We start from the raw sequence: 8,801 nt of genomic DNA on the forward strand, positions 1-8,801 counted from the left end.
CTTGGGAAGGTTTCAACGGTGGATACCATTATTCGCACGGTTTCTTGTGATGTGATCTACTTCAGCTTTGTATATGCATACATTTTGGACTGGGACCTAAAATGATATGGATTAAAAGATGAACGGCGTGGATAAGACACATACATCCATGGTGCCTATAGAATTTAGGGGGTACGCTAACTCAGTACGCAATCCGCTGATCGCTTTCACGCCTGTCCGGCTGTCCGTATTTCGGAGCTGCAAATCGAGGACGGGATATCATACGGCACAACAGGACGAACCATAGTATGGTACATATCACCTCACACCAGCCATATAGCCAGCTCCTGCATTCACGTCAGCAAGTATATTGGGTCTGATTACGAGATATATGTTATATCCAATTTGTCCATCCATTTGGCTATATCATCTTAAGGCTTGAGACAAAAAATAAGACTAGTCTATTTATCAAATGGACCATACTATAAAAATTAGTGGAAGAATTAATATCTACCATTGAAACCTTTTTTGGGTTCTAGAAGTTTTGGATCAACATAAAATTTGTTTTGCCTCTTCAATCAGGTATCTATGATCTTATGAATAGATTGGATGTAAACTAAATGTTATGGAGGCCCCTACAAATTATTTAACGGCGAAAATTATTATCTTCGTTTTTATTTATAGTGTAGTCCAAACAATGTAAACTAAATTTTCGCCGTTTCTAAGATAATAATATTCTAAAATGAACTCTAAAAATAGATAAATGGTATAAATATAATGAATACATCACTTTGAGGCCCATGTAACTTTGATCCCCTTAAAGTGTTCGTACAACTCAGAGCTCGAGGAGCATCAATACTCGTCTTTGCTGGAGACGTACCAACAGCAGCTACATAGCTGGTGCTGGTGTGAGGTACGCCAGCCAATCTACTTCCCAACCATCACTTCCATGGTACATACGCGGACACGGATTAGGTACTGACAAAGACTCGCTACTATAATCAAGTCACTAGGTTCTATGGGCCCCACCATGATGTGTGTATTGTATCCTTGTCCATCCATTTTTAGAGATCATGTTAAGGCATGAGGCAAAGAATGAGATAAATAAAATTTTGTAGTAGACTTCACTGCATAAAATGGTGGAAATAGTAATACCAACCATTGTAACCTTTCTAAGGTTCACCGTGATGTTCATTTGAGATATGGTCCGTTTATAAATTAACAAAGACATTAAAGAAATGAAAAAACAAGTATTAGCTTGACCTAAATCTTTTGGGCCATTAAAAGTTTTTAGTGGCGGACATTACCCTTTCCACTATTTTTTTTTTTTTTGTGGAGTCCACTTGACTTTTGTATCTTACTCATTCTTTGACCCATGCTCTAAAATTATCTTTCCAAATGGATGAACGGTATGGATACAAAATATACATCATAGTGGATATACATCACGATGGAGCCTACCGAACTTGGTGATGTCACTTCATCATGAGCATCGCTACACAACTTGTCGGTGGCTAATCCACTTCACATACGACACGAAAGTAGATTGGCTGGTGTACAGATGTCAGGAGTCCCATCATAAGGTATGTGTTATATTCAAACAATCCATCCATTTAAGGCTTGAGCCAAAAAATTAAGACATAAATATCAAGTGGATCACACTGTAAAAAGATGTGGAAATCGGATTACCTACTGAATTACTCAGTATACTCTTATTGTACTAGTAAACTCCGTTGGGCCCACTATGAATTTGTGTGGTTTATCCACGCCATCCATAAGTTTTTTCAGATCATTTTAGGGGTTAAGCCCAAAACTAAAGTATATCAAAAGCTCAAAGTAGACCATACCAAAAGAAACAATGGAAGTATTGATATCCACCGTTGAAACATTTCTAAGACCCCTAGTGATGTCTATTTGTCATCTAAACTGTTCTTAAGATCACGCGAACATGTATGAATGGAAAACACAAATATCATCTTGATCTAAAACTTCTGTGAGCCTCCGAGAACTTTTCAATAATAGACTCTAATTCACACTATTTCAAGTGGTGTGGTCCACTTAAACTTTGGATATGATTAATTTTTAGTTTAAAGCCCTAAAATTATATGATAAAGTAGATGTACAGAGTTGATATAATGCATGAATGACAGTGGGCTCCACAGATTTTACTCAATACACTTAGCATACTGAGTTACTCCGTACGCAATCCACTTCCAAAACAGTGGGGTATTGAACATCTATCATTGAAATCATTTTAGGGTTAAGTTTTAGATCGATATGGAAAAAAATTTCCTCTTCATCCATATATTTGTGACCTTATTAACCGATTGGATGGAAAATAAATGTTATGATGGGTCCTATGAATTTTTTAACAGTAAAAATGATTATCATTGCTTGTATTTTTGGTGTGATTCAATTGAGATTTAGATATGATTAATTTTTTGTCTAATTCTCTAAAATGATCTCCAATATTGGATGAACGTGTAGATATAATAAATACATAATTGTGGGGCCATGTAACTTTGATATGCTTTGAACCGTTCGTAGAACTCGGAGCTCGAGGAGCGTCGGCGCTTTTCGCAGGAAACGAATTGGATACTTCCCTTGCCACCACCTATTAGCTGGTGGTTGATGCTCCGTGGTCAGTATCATGATTTATTTGTTTCATCCATTCCGTCTATCTATTTTCATAGATCATTTTATGGTATAAAAAGAAAAAATGAGATATATCTCAATCTCAAGTGGACTACATTACGGGAAACAGTGTTGAATGAACGTTGACCATTAAAAATATTTTGGGGCCATAGAAGTTTTGGATCAAGCTGATATTTATTGTTTCCCTTCATCCAGGTCTTTATGACCTAGTCAATAGATTGGATGTCAAATAAACAATACAGTGGGCCTTAGGAGGATTTTAATGTTGGATATCCAATCATTTTTTTCCTGTGGTGTGGTCCACCTAAGATTTGTATCCCTATCATTTTTTGTGTTAAGAACTAAAATGATCTCTAACAGTGGATGAACGGAATGGATGAAACACATACATCATGGTGGGGCCCACAGAGCACCGACCATTAGCCACGGGGCTCGTGTCAGGGGTAGTAGCCAGTCTGTCTCCCTTTTCGCATGATTCTATATCAGCTATATGGCCGGTGGCTGGTACATCAGCCAGTGAGAAATTTGCAACTATGGATCCCACCTTTTATCCAATGTTTTTTTTTAGCAATGCAAACTTAATTTGCAAACTTAGACCTCCACGTACTGATAGCGAAAATTGGGACGAAAATACCCCTCCTTTCACAGAAACGGTTGGGTACTCCCCTCGCCATGGGCCAATGGTGGATGGTCGATGATCTGTGGGCCCCACCATGATGTATGCTTTTCATCCATGCTGTTCATATGTTTTTCCAGATCATTTTATGGCATGAGACCAAAAATGAGGTATATCCAAATCTCAAGTGTACCACATTACAGGAAATAGTGTTGAATGAACGTCAACCATTAAAAACTTTTTTGGGGCCCACCGCGATGTTTATGAGAAATCCTCCCTATCTAAGTTCATTCATAGGATCACAAAGACCTAGATGAAGAGGAAAAACAAATTTCACGATGATCCAAAACTTCTGTAACCCCTAAAAGGGTTTCAATGGTAGACGTTCAATTCCCCACTACCTTTTACAGTGTGTTCCACTTGATAGTTAGATCTATCTTATTTTTCATCTCAAGCCTTAATATGAGCTCGCCAAATAGATGGACGGTTTGGATATAACACAGACCTCATGATGGGACCCACAAAAGCAACACAACAAAAAAAAATAAAAAAAGGCATTTTTTTTATTTACAAGGAGAACTTTTTACCCCTTACATTTATCTCTAATACATAATTATGTAAATATGTATATATAAGTATATAAAAATATTTTTCTCTCTTTTAAATCATTTCTTTATCTATTTATTTAACAACCATATCTCATAAACTAAAATGATTTACTCAACATACCAGATATGATTTTGGGGTAGGAGAAGCCAATTTAGTCAACCAACCTAGTTATTTTCCAAGATTCCATCGGGTCGATGGTCGAAAATCCATTTCATTCACTTCACGTTTAAACTGGAAATTCAGTGGGGCAAAAATGAAATCGAGCGAGGCAAACATGAAATTGAGCGTGGCAAATTAGAAATTGAGGGGGGCAAACATGAAATTGAGCAGGTCAAACTAGAAATTCAATGGGGCAAACATGAAATTAAGCGAGGCAAACTAGAAATTCAGCGGGGCAAACTAGAATTTTAGCGGGGCAAGCATGAAATTGAACGGGGCAAACTGAAATTCAACGAGGGAAACATGAAATTTCGCGAGGGAAGCTTGGATTTCAGTGGAGCAAACATGAATTTCAGCAGGGCAAGCGTAAAATTGAGCGGGGCAAAGTAGAAAACCAGCAGGGTAAACATGAAATTGAGCGGGGCAAACTAGAAAATCAACAGGACAAACATGAAATTGAGCGGAGCAAACTAGAAATTCAACGAGGAAACATGAAATTCAGCGGGGCAAACTGAAAATTAAGTGAGGGAAGCATGAAATTAAGCGGGGAAAACAACAAATTCAACAGGGCAAACATGAAATTCAACAGGGCAAACTAGAAATTCAGCGTGGTAAACATCAAATTAAGCGGGGCAAACTAGAAATTCAGCGGAGGAAACATGAAATTGTTGGCTGCTAGACATTTAAAAGGCAAAGTCGATATTATCGAGTAACGCTCGATATATCTAAGATTGAATCTCGATGTGATCGAGACACTCTCGATATTTCGATAAATTTTGCAGTTTTCAGTGTTGCTTGCTAGACAGTTTACAGGCAAAGTCGATATTATTGATCATTGGTCGATATATCGAGATATATTAATTTCGATATTATCGAAGGGTCGTCGATATATGTTGATACGCGTTTTTCCATCTACCTCAATGGACATAAATCACTAGTTATCGATACTATCGATCCAGACTCGATATTATCGATGACTTACCATTAATATAATCGACCACTATAATATTGACGACAAAATGTTTCGTATGGGGGATTGTATTAACTCGATATTATCGACAATGAGTCGATATATCAAGGTTTACATGTCGATAATATCGACGAGTTATAGATACTATTGAGGAGAACTTTTTTCAAAATTAGGGTGTCTTTAGTTTTTTTAAAATTTTTAAAGAAATTTAGGCTATTTTTAGGGCCATCCTCCATCCACAATAGGGGCCCTAATTTGAGTGAGCTGATTGGCATGAATGCATGCCATGTTTATGCACATGAGTGGCTAGTTGCTGCAGTATACTTGAGTTATGACAGATGAACATTGTAGCCTGTTTCACTGTCAAACCTTAAGACAAGTGGGTTTCCTCAATTTCATGTTTCGATGTTACCAACTTCTTAATTATATGAGATAAATTTTGGGAAAATAGTGTCAATAAGGGGGAGTTTGGACTGTAAGTAACTTGATATAAGCTATGTATGCATTGAGTAGCTTATCTTGGTTTCTACTTCTTAAGCCGAAGTGATTAAGTAACTTTAAGTAAAAAAGTTACTTATTTCAAGGTATCTAACACAGGCCTTAAAAGCCAAATACCTTACCACGTTGAATTTCATGTTTACTCGGCTGAATTTCATGTTTGTCCCGCTCAATTTCTAGGTTGCCTCGTTGAATTTCAAGTTTGCCCCGCTCAATTTCCAATATGCACTGCTGAATTTCATGTTTGCCCTGCTCAATTTCTAATTTGCCCCGCTTAATTTCGAGTTTACCCCGCTCAAATTTCAATTTGCCCTACTCAAACTATAAATTGAGTGGGGCAAATCAAATTTTGAGCAGGGCAAATATGAAATTGAGCGGGGCAAACTAGAAATTGAGCGAGGCAAGCATGAAATTGAGCGGGGCAAACTAGAAATTCAGCTGGGCAAACCGAAAATTGAGCGGGGCAAACATGTACATTAAACAGATACCTTTTTTCTCTCAATTTTTTTTTGTTTTTGTTTTTATGTTACTTATCACCTATAAAACCATTGTCTTTGTTTGTAAAACAGTGGGCTTTTGAAGTTGCAGTTCAGGTAATTGTGAAAATGCCTCATGGTAAGGGCTGCATCACTTTAGGTGAGGCTGGGGTGCACCTAATATACTCTTGAAAATTGGGTGGCTTTTCACTTATAAGACAGGACATAGCAAATCGCTTGCATTCTCTCTGCTTGTGCAATCGTTTGCATTTAGCGGGGCAAACTGAAAATTGAGCCGGGCAAACTAGAAATTGATTGTGTGGGATTTAATTGCAATGCCGCAGCTTTCAAAGTGACTTGAAAGAAGCATAACTGTGGTTTGCATGCTGGTTCCTCATCATTACTTCTAGGAAACGTCATTATCTTGTGAATGTTTACAATTCAATTCATCTGTGCATGGATACAATGAGTCCTATGCATTTGAAGGTCTGATGACATTTGGGAAATCCGCTGTTGAAATATTATTTTTTGATGACACCTTATGTATTCAGGAACTTTAAACTCTCTAATGGTGAATATTGTGTACTTTAGATAGCTCCTCTAATTGAAGAACTAAATTACTTACAGCAATTATTGATGCTTAGTGTGGACACAATGCACAACAAAATGCTGCTAAGATGCTTGAGAAGGTTAGGAGGTACGAATAAATATTAACCACATTTTGATACTTGTCTTTTTTGATACATCATATATTGAGCCATTTCAATCAAAATGTCAGGATTCTCGGGGACAGAGGATTTTATGTTCTGGTATGTATTGTATTCTTCAATTTTTAGTTTGCCTCACTCAATTTCTAGTTTGCCCCGCTCAATTTTCGGTTGCCTCGCTCAATTTCTAGTTTGCCCCTCTCAATTTTCGGTTTACTCCGCTCAATTTCTAGTTTGCCCCGCTTAATTTTCAGTTTACTCCGCTCAATTTCATGTTTGCCCCGCTCAATTTCCGGTTTGCCCCGCTCAATTTCTAGTTTGCCCCGCTCAATTTTCAATTTGTCTCGCTCAATTTCTAGTTTGTACTGCTCAATTTTTAGTTTGCCCCGCTAAATTTCATGTTTGTCCCGCTCAATTTCCAATTTGCCTCACTGAATTTCTAGTTTGCCCTGCTCAATTTTCAGTTTGCCCTGCTGAATTTCTAGTTTGCCCCGCTCAATTTTCAGTTTACCCCGCTCAATTTCATGTTTGCCCCGCTCAATTTATAGTTTGTCCTGCTCAATTTTCAGTTTGCCCCACTGAATTTTATGTTTGCCCCGCTCAATTTATAGTTTGCCCTGCTCAATTTTATGTTTGCCCTGCTCAAGTTATTTTTGCCCCACTCAAGTTATAGTTTACCCCGTTGAATTTCATGTTTGCCCTGCTCAATTTTCAGTTTGCCCCACTCAATTTCATGTTTGCCCCGCTCAATTTCTAGTTTGACCGTGAAGTGGTTAAAATTGACCGCGAAGTGAATGAAATGGATTTTCAACCATCTACCTAATGGAATCTTGGAAAATAACTAAGTAGGTTGGCTAAATTACTTTCTCCTACTCCAAAATCATACGTTGTACATTAAGTAATTCATTTTAGTTTAGGAGATATGCTTGTTAAATAAATAGACAAAGAAAAGAATTAAAAGATAGAAAAATACATGATCATGTATTAGAGAAAACTGTAGGGGGGAAAAAGTTCTCCTTATACAAAAATAATAATAATAATTTTTTAAAAAAAAACTGCCATACTACCAGTTTTTTATTTTTTTTGCTCTGTCTACTTTTGTGGGTCCCATCATGAGGTCTGTGTTACATCCGAACTATCCATCTATTTGGCAAGCTCATATTAAGGCTAGAGACCAAAAATAAGACAGATCTAACTATCAAGTGGACCACACTTTAAAAGGCAATGGGGGAATTGAACCTCTACCATTGACACCCTTTTAGGGGTCACAGAAGTTTTGGATCATTATGAAAATTGTTTTTCCTCTTCATCTAGGCCTTTGTGACCTTATGAATAGATTGGATGGAAAATAAATGTTATGGTGGGCCCTACAAAATTTTTAATGGTGAAAATCAATTTTCCCGCTGCTCTTTGTAGTGTGGTCTAGTTGATCTTTGGATATGATTTTTTTTTTTGGATAATGCTTCTAAATAATCTTGAAATATGGATGAACGTTGTGGATATAATAAATACATAGCAGTGGGGCCATGTAACTTTGATATCTTTTGAGCCGTTCGTACAACTCTCAGATGGAGGAGCGGCAGCGCCCGTCTTCGATAGGAAGGGAGGGGTATTTTCGCCCTCAAGCTTGCTGTCCGTAGGAGCAGGTCTAAGTTCGCAAGTTAAGTTTGTATTGCTCCCAAAAACTCATTGGATAAAAGGTGGGGTCCACAGTCGCAAATTTCTCGTCAGCCCGTCCACTTATGGCAGGCTTTTGGGTCGATGGGGACGCGGATTGCGTCCTACCCCCGTCCGGACGGTAATCCGTCCGGGCAGGGGTCTGTGGGGCCCACCGTGATGTAAGTATTTTATCCATGCCGTTAATAATTTTTCTCAAATCATTTTAAGAGATGAGACAAAAAATGGGATAGGTACGGATCTTATATGGACCACAAAGTGGGGATTGAACTTCCACCATTAAAAACTTCTTAGAGTTGGAGAAGTTTCGGATCAAGCTGATATTTGTGTTTTCACTTCATCCACGGCCACATGACCTTATGAATAGGTGGCTGGTAAAAAAAGCATCACGGTGGCCCTTAAAAAGGCTTCAAGGGTGGATGTCATTATCACTGCAGCTTCCTTTGGTGTGGTCC

Source organism: Magnolia sinica, chromosome 3 (assembly GCF_029962835.1).
Source record: "Magnolia sinica isolate HGM2019 chromosome 3, MsV1, whole genome shotgun sequence".
In the NCBI taxonomy this organism is placed as follows: domain Eukaryota; kingdom Viridiplantae; phylum Streptophyta; class Magnoliopsida; order Magnoliales; family Magnoliaceae; genus Magnolia; species Magnolia sinica.